This window comes from Triticum aestivum, chromosome 5D, assembly GCF_018294505.1.
Source record: "Triticum aestivum cultivar Chinese Spring chromosome 5D, IWGSC CS RefSeq v2.1, whole genome shotgun sequence".
Taxonomy (NCBI): Eukaryota; Viridiplantae; Streptophyta; class Magnoliopsida; order Poales; family Poaceae; genus Triticum; species Triticum aestivum.
The window spans coordinates 98,854,886-98,873,759 of record NC_057808.1 but is presented as its reverse complement, the minus strand read 5'-3'; positions in this window follow the sequence as shown (position 1 = coordinate 98,873,759).

Genomic DNA, 18,874 nt, shown 5'->3' with positions numbered 1-18,874 from the left:
AGAGTTTGTACTAGAATAACACCTTAAGACACAAATCAACCAAAACCCTAATGTCACCTAGATACTCCAATGTCACCTCAAGTATCCATGGGTATGATTATACGATATGCATCACACAATCTCAGATTCATCTATTCAACCAACACAAAGAACTTCAAAGAGTGCCCCAAAGTTTCTACCGGAGAGTCAAGACGAAAACGTGTGCCAACCCCTATGCATAAGTTCACAAGGTCACTGAACCCGCAAGTTGATCACCAAAACATACATCAAGTGAATCACGTGATATCCCATTGTCACCACAGATAAGCACATGCAAGACATACATCAAGTGTTCTCAAATCCTTAAAGACTCAATCCGATAAGATAACTTCAAAGGGAAAACTCAATCCATTACAAGAGAGTAGAGGGGAGAAACATCATAAGATCCAACTATAATATCAAAGCTCGCGATACATCAAGATCGTATCACCTCAAGAACACGAGAGAGAAAGAGAGAGAGAGAGAGAGAGAGAGAGAGAGAGAGAGAGAGAGAGAGAGAGAGATCAAACACATAGCTACTGGTACATACCCTCAGCCCCGAGGGTGAACTACTCCCTCCTCGTCATGGAGAGCGCCGGGATGATGAAGATGGCCACCGGTGAGGGATCCCCCCTCCGGCAGGGTGCCGGAACAGGGTCCCGATTGGTTTTTGGTGGCTACAGAGGCTTGCGGCGGCGGAACTCCCGATATATTCTGTTCCCCGATGTTTTTAGGGTATATGGATATATATAGGCGAAAGAAGTCGGTCAGGGGAGCCACGAGGGGCCCGTGAGGGTGGGGGCGCGCCTCCCTTCCTCGTGGCCACCTCGTTGCTTCCCTGACGTACACTCCAAGTCTCCTGGATTTCTTCTGTTCCAAAAATAACTCTCCCGAAGGTTTCATTCCGTTTGGACTCCGTTTGATATTCCTTTTCTATGAAACACTGAAACAAGGAAAAAAACAGAAACTGGCACTGGGCTCTGGGTTAATAGGTTAGTCCCAAAAGTAATATAAAGTGTTTAATAAAGCCCATAAACATCCAAAACAGATAATATAATAGCATGAATACTTCATAAATTATAGATACGTTGGAGACGTATCACGCCTCGCCCATGGTGATGCCTGCATGGACATGCGAGAACGGTGGCGTCGGCTCGTCGTCGGCCTGCTCTTCCATTGGCTCCTCCGCAATGCTGGTGATGTCCTTCTTCTGTTCATTTGTCGGCAATCTCAAGGCCATGGTGGGTGTAGTGCAGAGAGGGGATACACTAGTAGAAAACAGGGCTTTCGTTCGGGCCTGGCCAGCCCATTAGTCCCGGTTCCGCACGAACCGGGACCCATGGGGTGCATTAGTCCCGGTTCGTGAGCCCAGGGGGCCGGCCGGGCCACGTGGGCCACTGGTCCTGGTTCGTCTGGACCTTTTGGTCCCGGTTCAACGCACGAACCGGGACCAATGCGCCACGCCCCTGGCCCATGACCATTAGTCCCGGTTTGTGCCACAAACCGGGACTAAAGGGTTGGTCCTCGTTGCGGCCAAAGTTTAGTCCCACCTCGCCAACCGAAGGGCGCTCACACCGGTTTATAAGCCCGTCCCTCTCTGCCTTGTTGAGCTCCTCTCAAAATGAAAATTGATGCCCTTATACAGGGAATTTGACCTAAATTCATAGTGAGTTTCTCTAAAATTCATAGAAATTTATTATGAATTTAGGTTGAATTTTCTCTATAGGCGCATCTATGCTCATTTTTTTATGTTGGGGTTGGCGATCTTTACAAACTTTTTGTGTGTTGAATATGCACCATTCAAAATCAGTCTCTGCTTTGAATGGTTCTATTTTGAACACATAAAAAGTCAGGAGTTCAAATAAGTTTAAAAAATGAAATCCCTTTGTAACAGATGAGTTTTCGTCCGAAACCCTGATACTTCGAAAGAGATTGTCCATTTTGTTCACGAAGTGCATCCACCTTTTGCCGGGACCCTCTCAACTTTCTTGCACATGCTATGTGGATGAAATGATGATACCATGCCAACTTTCAACCTTTTCAGAGTTCATTTGAAATGCTTTTCAATTTTATGGTCTTATAGCTCAAAATAATTAGTAAATGCATGAAAAATAACAAATGAAGTCAGAAAGGATTGAAAAATGATGATGTGGCTTTGAATGGTGCATTTTGAACACACAAAAAGTCAGGAGTTCAAATAAGTTTTAAAAAATGAAATCCCTTTGTAACAGACGAGTTTCCGTATGAAATCCTGATACTTTGAAAGAGATTGTCCGTTTTGTACACGAAGTGCATCCAGTTTTTGCCGTAACCCTCTCAACTTTCTTGCACATGCTATGTGGATGAAATGATGATACCATGCCAACTTTCAACCTTTTCAGAGTTCATTTGAAATGCTTTTCAATTTTAGGGTCTTATAGCTCAAAATAATTAGTAAATGCATGAAAAATAACAAATGAAGTCAGAAAGGATTGAAAAATGATGATGTGGCTTTGAATGGTGCATTTTGAACACACAAAAAGTCAGGAGTTCAAATAAGTTTTAAAAAATGAAATCCCTTTGTAACAGACGAGTTTCCGTATGAAATCCTGATACTTTGAAAGAGATTGTCCGTTTTGTACACGAAGTGCATCCAGTTTTTGCCGGGACCCTCTCAACTTTCTTGCACATGCTATGTGGATGAAATGATGATACCATGCCAACTTTCAACCTTTTCAGAGTTCATTTGAAATGCTTTTCAATTTTAGGGTCTTATAGCTCAAAATAATTAGTAAATGCATGAAAAATAACAAATGAAGTCAGAAAGGATTGAAAAATGATGATGTGGCTTTGAATGGTGCATTTTGAACACACAAAAAGTCAGGAGTTCAAATAAGTTTTAAAAAATGAAATCCCTTTGTAACAGACGAGTTTCCGTATGAAATCCTGATACTTTGAAAGAGATTGTCCGTTTTGTACACGAAGTGCATCTAGTTTTTGCCGGGACCCTCTCAACTTTCTTGCACATGCTATGTGGATGAAATGATGATACCATGCCAACTTTCAACCTTTTCAGAGTTCATTTGAAATGCTTTTCAATTTTAGGGTCTTATAGCTCAAAATAATTAGTAAATGCATGAAAAATAACAAATGAAGTCAGAAAGGATTGAAAAATGATGATGTGGCTTTGAATGGTGCATTTTGAACACACAAAAAGTCAGGAGTTCAAATAAGTTTTAAAAAATGAAATCCCTTTGTAACAGACGAGTTTCCGTATGAAATCCTGATACTTTGAAAGAGATTGTCCGTTTTGTACACGAAGTGCATCCAGTTTTTGCCGTAACCCTCTCAACTTTCTTGCACATGCTATGTGGATGAAATGATGATACCATGCCAACTTTCAACCTTTTCAGAGTTCATTTGAAATGCTTTTCAATTTTAGGGTCTTATAGCTCAAAATAATTAGTAAATGCATGAAAATGGGCATGAAAAATAACAAATAAAATAAATAAGTAATTAGAAACAAAATAATATAAACTTTATTAAAATATATAAGTAGAAACAAAATAAAATAAACTTCAATAAAATTTATGAAACTAAAATTAACAAAGTATTTTCTGTTCAAAACATTATAAGAAACCTCTAGTATTATTGAAACTAAAATCATATAAAATTGATGCAACTAAAATTATCGAAGTATTTTCTGTTCAAAATCATTAAAAGCAAAAAGAATTTTCATAAAGAACTTTTTTTGATAGAAACTTTAATAGCAAAAAGAATTATCATAAAGTAAAATAAATAAGTAATTAGAACAAATAAAATAAATAAATAAGTATTTTGTTGTAAGTAGAAACAAAATAAAATAAATAAAGCAAAAAAGAAAACAAAAAACTGGGAAAAAATTAAAAAAATGCCACCTACTGGGCCACCACGGCCTGAATACGACTAGAAACCCATCCATGGGCCAGGATTCAGGCCCGCAGAAGGCCCAGCAGGCCCATGCATAGCAGTGCAAGATTAGGCCCAGAGGCCTACAGTTCAGAGGAGTTCAATGGAGATGGCGGGGCAGGGCTTATAAACAGGTCCTGCCGCTCCTCGGCTAGCGAGGTGGGACTAAACATCCCACCGCACCGCGGCTTTGGCAGGCGCAGGACATTGGTCCCGGTTGGTGCCACGAACCGGGACCAATGCACACCTTTGGTCCCGGTTCGTGGCACCAACCGGAACCAATGCCCCCCTTTAGTCCCGGTTGGTGCCACCAACCGGGACCAAAGGCCGCCGCTTCCCGCCCTTTGGGCTGCTGAAAAGAGGCCTTTGGGCCTTTGGTCCCGGTTGGTGGTACCAACCGGGACCAAAGAGGGGCATTTGTCCCGGTCCGTGACAAGAACCGGGACTAAAGCTTCATGTATATAAGGCACACTTGTGAAAATTTTGGTTTGCATCTTGCAGTTCGCCCCCGACGACGCGCGCGGAGAGGACGCCGCCAGGCTGCCGGACGCCGTCGCCGTCGCCCCCGCCCCGGAGCCCACGCCGACGCCGTCCGCCGCCGTCGCCCCGCCCGGAGCCCCGCCGACGCCGTCCGCCGCCCACGCCGTCGCCGTCCGCCGCCAACGCCGTCGCCGTCGCCCGTGCCCTGCTCCGCGCGCCCACTCGGATCCTCTGCACGCCGACGCCGTCCGCCGCCCCCACCGTCGCCGTCGTAGACGCCGTCGCCGCCCCCGCCGTCGCCCTAGCGGGCCGGCCCCGCTGTGAGCCGCCGCCGCCCCGAATCCTTTTTTTTCAATTTTTTTGTATATGTATTTTTTCCATGTATATATAGTAGTAAGTGTTTAATAAAATTAGTTAGATTAGTTGAATTACATGTTTTTCCATGTATTTTAGATTAGTTGAATTAGATGTTTTTTTGTCAATTTATGTATATATATGTGCATATTTAGAAAAAAAATGTGTTTAACTAGTTAAATATAATAGAACTAGTTAAACAAGTTTATTTTTAGTAAGTGCTTAGTAGTTGAACTAGTTGATTTAATAAAACTACTTTATTTTACTATAGAAGTAGTTTATTTTAGTAAGTACTACTTTATTTTATTTATAGTAAGTGCTTAATTAGTAGTTGAACTAGTTGATTTAATAAAACTACTTTATTTTACTATATATAGAATTAGTTTATTTTTAGTAAGAACTACTTTATTTTATTTATTTATAGTAAGTGCTTAGTAGTTGAACTAGTTGAACTACTTTATTTTAGCAAGAAAATTAATAGAACTAGTTTATTTTTTTAGTTCAAGCAATTAATCCCGCATCGACGTCGACGATGCCTATCCCGCATCCTCGTCGTCGACTCGGCGGAGGAGGCCGGCTTGATCAGAGGGGCCATGTCCGGGACTGGGCTCCGCCGGGCTGGTTTTGGGAGGTGCTACCTTCCGGTGGGCGTAGGTTGGTGAGGAGCCAGCCCGTCGTTGACCCGATCCTTGTTTGGTGGCGGTCGCGTGGGCCAGTGACGGTGCCGAGGCTTCCGGACACCGCGGAGGTGGTACGTCACCGTGTCAGCGAGGAGGACCAGCACGTCCGTCGCTACATGGTTGCGTTGGAGGGCAGGTTCGACAATACCTGGCAGGTTCTTCAGGGATCTCACTGGAGCTATGATCCTGTGATGGTTCCGTCCCTTTGGGTGTCCACCGCCCGCGCCGATACCCGTCGGGCGCTACTGTTCTAGCTGTACTAGCGATGCTATATGTATGATAGTATTCGAGGTGTATTAGTGATAATATTCGACGATGTACGGACGCATGGAGATGATGTAGTTTTGCTTATAATTGAATGCATCCTAATTTGAATACTACTTTATTTTGTGATTTGATTTTGCTTATTGAATGCTCAAAGTGGAAAACTACTCCTACTTTGAATGCTAAAATTGGAGAGCACTATGCAAGGCGTATGCATATGATTAGTTGATAGCTTATAGGGTTTTTGTTTTCGCAGAAATCTAGGAGCCCCCGGCCCCTCCATCATCCCCGCCGTCGTCCCCGTCACCGCCCCCTCCGACATCGAGGTGAGACTAGCCAAATCCTCTTTTAGAAAGATAATTAAACGATATTTCGGGTTGACTGTAAGTCTGTCGAGTCTCCACCATATATGAGAGGACGAAGAATCCCGACTGTTGTCGTGGGGGTAGCTTCTCCTTCGTTCCCGTGTGCTAGACAATTTGGTGTAATGCACTCGAGAACGAAAGGAGGAGCTACCATACCATCACCGACGGTCGCAAATGTCAGAGAGGAATCAGTGAGGGAGAGTTCCACCATATATATATGAGAGGACGAAGAATCCCGACTGTTGTCGTGGGGGTCGCTTCTCCTTTGTTCCCGTGTGCTAGACATTTTGGTGTAATGCACTCGGGGACAAATGGAGGAGCGACCATCACCAACGGTCGAATGTATACACCACGTGAGCTGAGAGTTTTCAAGAAAAGACTCGACAAACCGATAGTCAACCCGTGATGAATAATAATGATCTAACTTAGGTTTTTTAGTACATATATTTAATTGTAGACGTTTAATATTTGAATTATGAACATAGGAAATGTCGTACTCGGACGACGAAAGTCTCCCGGGAGTGCGACTGGTGCCACGACGACCGAGGTCAGTGCGACAGGCCTCACCTGGACGAAGATCGGCGCTTCAGTATTAAGCTGGAGGAGACCTTCGATGTTGAAACGGTACGCAACGACGACAAGTGTTATTTTTTCGTAATTAAGCACGACTTCAACTATTTCAACGTGTACTTTTCATCTTTTACAATTCGGCTAGCTTATCCCATGCCATGCAAGACGCTACGTCTTGGAGAGGATGGGTTTTGAAGACCATGAAAGTATGGAAACAAAGAAAATTCACCTAAGGACCCATCATGATATAGATTTTGAAGTAAATCTGTATAATTCTGAGAGCGTAACCCATTTTGGTTGCAAAAATTGGGAAGCATTTTGCAAGATGTATGGTTTTGATGAGGGTATGCTTGTCACCATGGATCTTGGTGATCCTGACATCGAGCAAGACAATATGGACATTTGGGTCCTTGTTGATACGCCTCCAATTCTACCGCTATGTGAGTTTCTCAAACATAGTTATTAGCTAATTTATATTGTTCATTTCAAAATAGTTGACAGCTTATTTTCATTGACAGCTTATTTTGATTGTTCAAACAATGTGCGGAACATGGTAGACAGAACCTACTACACCGATGGCTCTGAGTTAACTTATAAGGAGAAAACTCATCTGGTCGGATTTTGTACTGATCTTGAGAATTACAATATCTATTGTAAAACTCCTCCACATTATGGTCAATACGTGCCACTAGTGCACGTGTTGAACTACGGTAACTACTATGGAGATACCCTGGTAAGATTTCTTACTATTACGACATCCGTGCATCTTTTGCATACTTCTAAAACTAGTACATCATTGCTAACTATGAAGTTATTACTATGTTTTTCAACAGATAATCCCAGAGGATTGTGTGCCTCATTTGATGTATCAGAATGGTAGGCTTGATGTTTTGAACATACAACCAGGTCATCCTACGAATCTCAACTGTCCATACCGGATTTCTAAAAGAAGTGGAGACATGCAAATCAAAGAATGGAAAAAATGTATGGACAGTCGCAAGGAGGTTCTTGGAAGCAAAAGGAAGCGAAGCGCAAGAATTGGAGACAGGATGATCTCCATTCTCCATAATGGAGAGTCAGGGTCTATATTGTTTTATGCTATTTTACCTTAAAGAGGGTATTTCGGTCCTACCTAATACTGATGATCATGTGCTAAGAACAATTAAGTAGGGTTGGTTCGATGACTATGAGGATGATGATCGTATGACTGGTTATTAATAACGAGTAGAAGTTGTATGATGATGATTAGTAGGACTTGTTATTATATATGATGATGCATGATGCGCGCATGAAGAGTTATTATATATCAGCGGGTGAAATGAACATGGATTGGATTGAAGTGAAGGCAACATGCATGTGGTGCATGTCAGAAGTAGTACAATCCAAACTTGATCAAGTTAGGATTAGTATTACTTTCGACATGCACCACATGTTGCCTTCACTTCAATATAAGCCATGTTTAGGCATAGCAGTACGTAGTGTTGGTAAACCAAGCACGGAGATATAAGAGAGGACACTTCTCTCTAATAGCTACCTAATAACAACCTAAATTAACCCCCAAAACCCCTAAATCAGCCTCTTTAAAAAAACAAAAACCTCAGCTCCAGCCAGATGCTGACGCGTGGATGCCTATTGGTCTCGGTTGGTGTCACCAACCGGGACCAAAGGCCCCCCGGCCTGGGCTGGCCGCAGCAGCCACGTGGAGGCCCATCTATCCCGGTTCGTGTAAGAACCGGGACTAAAGGGTTAGGGCATTACTAACGACCCTTTAGTCCCGGTTCAAAAACCGGGACAAAAAGCCCTTACCAACCGGGACAATACGCCCTTTTTCTACTAGTGATAGGGAGCGAAGGAGGTTGGATGCGGCTGTTGCCGGGTCTTGCGTTTAAATAGCCGACGGATGCCAGACCAAGTGGCGAGGTGTTTAATGGTGGCCGGCAGATGGATGGATGGGTGGCCTTCCCAAGCAGGCACCTGAGTAGGTTCCTCGTCAACCGCGCATGTCCACTAGTAGAAAACTGGGCTTTGGTCACAGGGCAATATTCACATTAGACCCGGTTCAGTCACGAACCGGGACTAATGTGAGCATTGGTCCCAGTTCGTGCGGCCAGGGGCCTGTCGGGCCTCGTGTGGGCATTGGTCCCGGTTCGTCTGGACCCTTTGGTCCCGGTTGGTGGGACAAACCGGGACCAATGGGCCACGCTCCTGGCCCACCACCCTTTAGTCTCGGTTCATACCACAAACCGGGACTAAAGGGCTGGTCCTAGTTGCGGCCAGTGTTAGTCCCACCTCTCCAACCGAAGGGCGCTCACACCAGTTTATAAGCCCGTCCCTCTCTGCCTTGTTGAGCTCCTCTTAAAGTGAAAATAGATGCTCTTATACAGGGAATTTGACCTAAATTCACAGTAAATTTCATAGAAATTTATTATGAATTTAGGTTGAATTTCCTCTATAAGCGCATCTATGTTCATTTTTTATAGTAAATAAAATAAATAAACCTTAATAAAATAAACTATAGTAACTAAAATAAATAGACCTTAATAAATTAAATAAAAATAGCAGCAGTAAAATAAATAAAAATAGCAGTAGTAAAATAAATAAAAATAAAATAATTAAAGTAAAATACATAAGTAATTAGAAATAAAATAAATAAGTTTTTTGTGGTAAGTAGAAACAAAACAAAACAAATAAAGCAAAAGAGAAAACAAAAAACAGAGAAAAAAATTATGCCACCTACTGGGCCACCACGGCCTGAATACGACTTGAAACCCATCCGTGGGCCAGGATTCAGGCCCGCAGAAGGCCCAGTAGGCCCCACAGGCAAAGAGAACGGTTAGGCCCGAAAGCCTGCAGTTGAGAGGAGCTCGAGAGGGTGGGCGCAGCAGCGCTTATAAACCACTCTCGAGCCCTCTCAACTAGCGAGGTGGGACTAAACTTTTGACGCGGGGCAGCACAAGGCCTTTGGTCCCGGTTGGTGCCACCAACCGGGACTAAAGGGGGCATTGGTCCCGGTTCGTGGCACCAACCGGGACCAAAGGCCTTTAGTCCCGGTTGGTGCCACGAACCGGGACCAAAGAGTTCCCTATATATACCCCATCGCCACAGCAGAGCACTCCAGAGTGCTCTGTTTTTTCTGGCCGGCGAGGGGAGGGCATTTGGGTGCTCTAGCTCACCTCCTATGCACATGAGGTGTTCGATGAAATGTCTGAGCCACACTAGTTAATCTTTCTCCTCTCGAAACTCGACCTCCGAGCTCCATTTTCCCCGAGATTTGTCTAGGTTTAGCGGTCCGTCACGTCCCGTCCCCGTCTTCACCGCCGTCGATCGCCCGCGCCGATCTCGTCGCCAGCACCACCGTGGTGAGCCTCTTGTTCTTATCTTCTTTCTGAAAGGAAAAAAATTCTTACTTTAGATAGTTACTTGTCTAATTTTGTTACTTTTATTATTCCTTCTTATTACATAGTGCGATGGTTTTGGTATCCGCCCCCGTCGGCCCTCGTCCTGTCTATGATTCGGATGTGGTATATATTATCTTTTTATAACTATTTGGTTCATTTATTGTTTATGACAAATATACCGACCAACGTGACATAGATTTTATTTATCTAGGAGGTGGTTGAACCGGAAATTCTAACCGACCCTATTGTCGAGAGGTTAAATTTAGTTGAAGAAGAAAACAATTACTTGAAGGAAAAAATAAAAAAAATTGAGGAGGAGAAGATGATATTGGAGTTGCATGTTGCGGATGTCGTCGATGATCACAAGATCAAGATGGATGCAATGCGCTTGAAGATTAGAAAGATTAGAAAATATGCCATTCATACCGAGGCTTGGTATCATTATGCCGTTGGATCAATTGTTACCTTGGTTGCGATTATGATCGCATTTGTTTTCGCATTGAAATGTTTTACATAGTTTCAATGTATGGTTTAATTAATTAGATGCTCTGGAGAGCTATATATATGTTGTTAGATGAGAACTATGTATGTACTTTGGTTTTAATGTGATGATGAACTTCTATTAATTTGGTCACTTAATTATCTATTCATGATGTTCTGTAATGGTTTTTGACACACTTAATTATATATAATGCACGCAGATGAACCGGCAATGGATGTACGGTGACAGACACACCTCCGAGTACATTAAGGGCGTGCATGATTTTCTCGAAGTGGCTGAGGCAAACAAGCAGAATGGTTTTATGTGTTGTCCATGCCCTATATGTGGGAATACGAAGTCTTACTCTGACCGGAAAATCCTTCACACCCACCTGCTTTACAAGGGTTTCATGCCACACTATAATGTTTGGACGAGGCACGGAGAAATAGGTGTTATGATGGAAGACGGCGAAGAAGAAGAGGACGATGACAACTATGTGCCCCCTGAATACGGTGATGCTGCAACGGGGGAAGCTGCTGAAGATCAAGAGGAACCAGACGATGTGCCCAATGATGCTGCAAGGGGGGAAGCTGCTGAAGATCAAGAGGAACCAGTGCCCGATGATGATGATCTCCGCCGGGTCATTGTCGATGCAAGGACGCAATGCGAAAGTCAAAAGGAGAAGCTGAAGTTCGATCGCATGTTAGAGGATCACAAAAAAGGGTTGTACCCCAATTGCGAAGATGGCAACACAAAGCTCGGTACCGTACTGGAATTGCTGCAGTGGAAGGCAGAGAATGTTGTGCCTGACAAAGGATTTGAGAAGCTATTGAAAATATTGAAGAAGAAGCTTCCAAAGGATAACGAATTGCCCGACAGTACATACGCAGCAAAGAAGGTCGTATGCCCTCTAGGATTGGAGGTGCAGAAGATACATGCATGCCCTAATGACTGCATCCTCTACCGCGGTGCGTACAAGGATCTGAACGCATGCCCGGTATGCGGTGCATTGCGGTATAAGATCAGACGAGATGACCCTGGTGATGTTGACGGCGAGCCCCCCAGGAAGAGGGTTCCTGCGAAGGTGATGTGGTATGCTCCTATAATACCACGGTTGAAACGTCTGTTCAGAAACGAAGAGCATGCCAAGTTGATGCGATGGCACAGTGAGGACCGTAAGAAAGACGGGAAGTTGAGAGCACCCGCTGACGGGTCGCAGTGGAGAAAAATCGAGAGAAAGTACTGGGCTGAGTTTGCAGCTGACCCAAGGAACGTATGGTTTGGTTTAAGCGCGGATGGCATTAATCCTTTCGGGGAGCAGAGCAGCAATCACAGCACCTGGCCCGTGACTCTATGTATGTATAACCTTCCTCCTTGGATGTGCATGAAGCGGAAGTTCATTATGATGCCAGTTCTCATCCAAGGCCCTAAGCAACCCGGCAACGACATTGATGTGTACCTAAGGCCATTAGTTGAAGAACTTTTACAGCTGTGGAATGGAAACGGTGTACGTACGTGGGATGAGCACAAACAGGAGGAATTTAACCTGCACGCGTTGCTGTTTGTAACCATCAACGATTGGCCCGCTCTCAGTAACCTTTCAGGACAGACAAACAAGGGATACCACGCATGCACGCACTGTTTAGATGACACTGAAAGTATATACCTGGACAAATGCAGGAAGAATGTGTACCTGGGCCATCGTCGATTTCTTCCGACCAACCATCAATGTCGAAAGAAAGGCAAGCATTTCAAAGGCGAGGCAGATCACCGGAAGAAGCCCGCCATGCGTACCGGTGATCACGTACTTGCTATGGTCAATGATTTACACGTAATCTTTGGAAAGGGTCCCGGCGGACTAGCTGTTCCGAATGACGCTGAGGGACACGCACCCATGTGGAAGAAGAAATCTATATTTTGGGACCTACCCTACTGGAAAGAGCTAGAGGTCCGCTCTTCAATCGACGTGATGCACGTGACGAAGAACCTTTGCGTGAACCTGCTAGGCTTCTTGGGCGTGTATGGGAAGACAAAAGATACACCTGAGGCACGGGAGGACCTGCAACGTTTGCACGAAAAAGACGGCATGCCTCCGAAGCAGTATGAAGGTCCTGCCAGCTACGCTCTTACGAAAGAAGAGAAAGAAATCTTCTTTGAATGCCTGCTCAGTATGAAGGTCCCGACTGGCTTCTCGTCGAATATAAAGGGAATAATAAATATGCCAGAGAAAAAGTTCCAGAACCTAAAGTCTCATGACTGCCACGTGATTATGACGCAACTGCTTCCGGTTGCATTGAGGGGGCTTCTACCGGAAAACGTCCGATTAGCCATTGTGAAGCTATGTGCATTCCTCAATGCAATCTCTCAGAAGGTGATTGATCCAGAAATCATACCAAGGCTAAGGAGTGATGTGGCGCAATGTCTTGTCAGTTTCGAGCTGGTGTTCCCACCATCCTTCTTCAATATCATGACGCACGTCCTAGTTCATCTAGTCGACGAGATTGTCATTCTGGGGCCCGTATTTCTACACAATATGTTCCCCTTTGAGAGGTTCATGGGAGTCCTAAAGAAATATGTCCGTAACCGCGCTAGGCCAGAAGGAAGCATCTCCATGGGCCATCAAACAGAGGATGTCATTGGGTTTTGTGTTGACTTCATTCCTGGCCTTAAGAAGATAGGTCTCCCTAAATCGCGGTATGAGGGGAGACTGACTGGAAAAGGCACGCTTGGAGGGGACTCAATAATATGCAGGGACGGATATTCTTGGTCTCAAGCACACTACACAGTTCTACAGAACTCTACCTTGGTGACCCCGTATGTCGATGAACACAAGAACAGTCTGCGCTCCAAACACCCGGAGCAGTGTGACGACTGGATTACATGTGAACACATCAGGACTTTCAGCAGTTGGTTGGAAACACGTCTCAGAGGTGACAGCACTGTTTGTGATGAGTTGTACTCGTTGTCCAGGGGACCATCTTCGACTGTATTGACTTACAAAGGATACGAGATAAATGGGAATACATTTTACACGATCGCCCAAGATCAAAAGAGCACCAACCAAAACAGCGGTGTCCGCTTTGATGCAGCAACCGAGAGGGGAAAGGACACATATTATGGTTACATAATGGACATATGGGAACTTGACTACGGACATGATTTTAAGGTCCCTTTGTTTAAGTGCAAATGGGTCAATCTGTCAGGAGGCGGGGTACAGGTAGACCCACAGTACGGAATGACAACAGTGGATCTGAACAATCTTGGGTACACTGACGAACCGTTCGTCCTAGCCAATGATGTGGCACAGGTTATCTATGTGAAGGACATGTCTACCAGACCGAGGAAAAGAAAAGATAAGGAAGCGAATACATCATACGATGAGCCAAAGCGCCACATAGTTCTTTCAGGAAAAAGGGACATTGTGGGAGTGGAGGGCAAGACAGACATGTCTGAAGATTATGAAAAGTTTCATGAAATTCCTCCCTTCAAAGTCAAGGCTGACCCAAGCATCCTGATAAACGATGAAGATTATCCATGGTTACGGCGCAATAAGCAAATGACACAAGCGAAGAAAAAGTGAAGACTTTCTCCCGCAACTATTATGATGATACCATGCCAACTTTGTAACAGACGAGTATGATACCATTGTCCGTTTTGTACAAGAAGTGCATCTAGCTTTTGCCGTAACCCTCTCAACTTTCTTGCACATGCTATGTGGATGAAATGATGATACCATGCCAACTTTCAACTTTTTCAGAGTTCATTTGAAATGCTTTTCAATTTTAGGGTCTTATAGCTCAAAATAATTAGTAAATGCATGAAAAATAACAGGCCAAAAATTAAAAATTATGCCACCTACTGGGCCACCACGGCCTGAATACGATTAGAAACCCATCCATGGGCCAGGATTCAGGCCCGCAGAAGGCCCAGTAGGCCCACAGGCATGTACAGAGAGGTTAGGTCCGTAAGCCTGCTTTAGAGAGGAGCTCGACAGCTCAGGCGCACCGCACCTTATAAACAGGTGCGGCTCTCTCTCAGCTAGCGAGGTGGGACTAAACTCACCACCACGCCGCTGTGCAAGGCCATTGGTCTCGGTTGGTGGCACGAACCGGGACCAATTCCACTCTTTGGTCCCTGTTGGTGCCACGAACCGGTACTAATGAGGCTGTGGCCCCACGAGCACCTTTAGTACCGGTTCGTGGCACGAACCGGTACTAGAGTTTCTTACTAAGAAGTTTTTTAGTCCCACCTCGCTAGCTGAGAGGCACTGGGAGCGGTTTATAAGCCCTGAGTGCAGAGATGATGAAGAAGAGGCACAATGCTCACGTTGCTTAGCTTCAAGCCTTGAGGAATAAGGTAGACTGCATGGAGCTATGTGCAGTGCAGTCTACACTATTCCGAAAGGCTTGAAGCAAATCAACGAGCATTGCCCCTCTTTTTTATTTTTAATAACTTATTACAACTCCGGACTTCTTGTGTTCCGACAAAATAAAATAAACTTTAATGAAATTTATGAAACTAAAATTAACAAAGTATTTTCTGTTCAAAACATTATAAGAAACCTCTATTATTATTGAAACTAAAATCATATAAAATTGATGCAACTAAAATTATCGAAGTATTTTCTGTTCAAAATCATTAAAAGCAAAAAGATTTTTCATAAAGAACTTTTTTTGATAGAAACTTTAATAGCAAAAGGAATTATCATAAAGTAAAATAAATAAGTAATTAGCAACAAAATAAAATAAAATAAATAAGTTTTTTGTTGTAAGTAGAAACAAAACAAAATAAATAAAGCAAAAAAGAAAACAAAAAACTAAATACAGCAAAAAGAATTTTCATAAAGAACTTTTTTTGATAGAAACTTTAATAGCAAAAAGAATTATCATAAAGTAAAATAAATAAGTAATTAGAAACAAAATAAAATAAAATAAAATAAATAAGTTTTTTGTTGTAAGTAGAAACAAAACAAAATAAATAAAGCAAAAAAGAAAACAAAAAGACAGGCAAAAAATAAAAATTATGCCACCTACTGGGCCACCACGGCCTGAATACGACTAGAAACCCATCCATGGGCCAGGATTCAGGCCCGCAGAAGGCCCAGTAGGCCCACAGGCATGTACAGAGAGGTTAGGCCCGTAAGCCTGCTTTAGAGAGGAGCTCGATAGCTCAGGCGCACCGCACCTTATAAACAGGTGCGGCTCTCTCTCAGCTAGCGAGGTGGGACTAAACTCCCACCACCACGCTGCTGTGCAAGGCCATTGGTCCCGGTTGGTGCCACCAACCGGGACTAAAGGGTGGCATTGGTCCCGGTTGGTGCCACCAACCGGGACCAAAGGCCGCCGCTTCCCGCCCTTTGCGCTGCTGAAAAGAGGCCTTTGGTCCCGGTTGGTGGCACCAACCGGGACTAATGCCTACCTTTAGTCCCGGTTGGTGCCACGAACCGGGACTAAAGGCTTTGCTATATAAGCAAACACTTAGGAAATTTTTCAGAGTTCATCTGCAGTTTGCCCCGACGACGCCGACGCCGCCAGGCTGCCCCGACGCCGCCCGCCGCCCCCGCCGTCGCCCACGCCCTCGCCGTCAGCCGCGCGCCGTCCCGGCCCGTCCCCGTCGTCGCCGTCGCCCTGCCCCGCCCTTCGCCGCCGTCGCCCCCTACCCCGAGCGCGCGCCCATTGCCCCGTCGCCATCCTCGCCGCCGACCCCGCGGTCCTCCTCACCTTGGTCCGGCCGGCGCCCTTTTTTTCATATATATGCTTGTTTTTTCATATATATGATGATATGTTCATGTATGAGTATATGTATGTATATATGTTCTCTGTGTATATATATATGTTCATGTATATATGCAAAAGATAGATTTTTAGAAAAGTTAGGATTTTTTTCTGTTCATAGATTTTTTTGGTGATATTAATTATTGTAGAATATGCAAATGTTTGTATATTCATATGAACAATGCATTAGGCAAAACCTTTACTTTTTTCGAAATTTTCTATTTGAACATTTTTTTATGAATGAGAGGAAAAAGGAAAATAAGAAGAGGAAGAAAGGAGAAGAAGAGGAGAGGAAGAAGAGGAGAAATTAATAAGAAGAGGAAAAAGGAAGAAAAAGAAGAGGAGAAGAAGAAAGGAATAGAAGAGAAGAAGAAAAAATAGAAAAAATCTCCTCTATTCCTTTCTTCTTCTCCTTTTTTTTTCTTCTTTTTTTTCTTCGATCTTCTCCTCTATTCCTTTTCTTCTTCTCCTCTTTTTATTTCTTCTTCGTTTTCTTATGTTTTATCGGGTCTGTCGTCGTCGATATACCCCTCTCCCGATAACTTCAACACGAGGGGGGGTCGATATACCCCCTCCCCGATAATATTATTTTCCCATGTACGTATGTCGTCGTTGTCGATATAACCCCCTCCCGATAACTTCAACACGTGGGGGGGTCGATATACCCCCTCCCCGATAACATTATTTTCCCATGTATGTATGTCGTCGTTGTCGATATATATAACTCCCTCCCAGATAACTTCGACATGATGGACGGTCGATATTTATACCCCCTCTCGACCGTGATAACTTATACCACGGGAGCACCCAAACCCTAGAAAAAAATGATGTCGGTCTCCTACCCCCTCCCGCCGCGCCCCTACCCTTGAAGCGTTGCCGAGGCCACCCCAAACCCGGAATAAGCTAGGTCTACGTTTGCACTAATATATCCACCTGCTGTCATGTTTGTGTAATAATTGCCATGTTGTAATATTTGCAGAAACAATGGAGCACGGACGAGACGAGCAAGCAGAAGAGGTGTTGGGGGACATAATCTTAGCCGGAGGTGATATCTTGTCGTATCTTAACGACAATGATGGTCTGGAAGAACAGGGTGAAGAAGCAGGCTACGGTGATCGAAGAGTGGAGGAGGAAAGACATGATTATGATGGCTCCGGTGACCCAATGCTGGTGCAATAAGGAGCCCGTGGTGACGGCTCCGGTGACCGAACAGAGTCCGACCAGGTAAATATATTAGTTAAGCCTGTGCTGACTAGCTAATTGATGCATTCATTGTTTTGGTATGTACACATATTAATTAACACTCGTCTTTCTTCTTTTTTCTAGCCCTCCGGATCGAGCACAACTGCGGTAAAGAGACGAGGCCCGAAGAGAAAGTTGCGCTCGGATGAAAGGTTTGAGATCACAGCAATCGCGCGCGACGGCCAACCGATTGAACCCATCCGGACAAAGGATGCATTTGCTGCTCAGTGCGGGGTTCTAGTTAGGGACAAGATCCCGATCAGCATCCACCAATGGTATAAGCCTAAGAAGGAAGACCCTGAGGTGTCTTATGTCAATGATATGCAGAAAGATGATCTTTGGACTGAGCTGAAGGCAAATTTCACCCTACCGCCAGAGGAGGATCCGGAGAAGCCAGTTAAAGAGCAATTAATCAAGTCTCATGCTCTTAAGAAGATGGCAGACATATTCAGGAGGTGGAAGAATGAGCTGAAAACGTTTGTCGACAAAGAAGAGACACCAGAATTCATCGGCCGGTATGAGAAGATCAGAGATCACTGGCCCGCATTTGTGGCCCACAAGACATCGGAAAAGAGTAAGAAGATGTCAGCGACAAACAAGAAGAATGCTGCGAAGAAGAAGCTTCACCATCGCACGGGGTCAGGTGGCTACCTCAAAGCCCGACCTAAGTGGGCCAGGGTTGAGAATGATCTGCTTGAAAAAGGGATCGAACCACAGACAATGAACTGGACAGACCGTTGCCGGACTTGGTTCTTCGGGGCTGGCGGAACCTTGGACCCTGTATCAGGGAGGTGCATTTGGACAAATGAGCTTTTGAGAATATCAGTCAAGAAGATTCAGCAATATATCGATGCAGCGCAGGAAGGGACGTTCGTTCCAGACAGAGAGAATGACGAGCTCACAATGGCCCTCGGGAATCCTGAGCACCCTTGACGGACATGAGGCACGCCAGGCTCCGTTCCGTGGAAGGATGGTTTTCCGGACGCGGGCGGTTACAAAAGCCAGGAGAGGAGGAAAAAAGTGGAGCAGATCCAAATTCAGAAGCTGCACGAAAGGGTTCAAGCGCTAGAGGAACGAGACGGCAATCGACATGCCGAAACTGGCCCCGAAGCTACACCGCCATCTCAGCAGAGAAGCAGCGTGACTTCCACCGAGCTGCTTCAGCTGGAGCATGCGGCTCTTGCTAGCTACCCCGTGGATGCTATCACGGAGTCTCAACATTGCCACCTTATGGCGGAATGGCAGAACTTCAAAGTCAAGGCGGCTGTTGGCTCTGTTTTACCTCCTGAACCCGGCGCAACCTACCACTGCCGGCCGATTC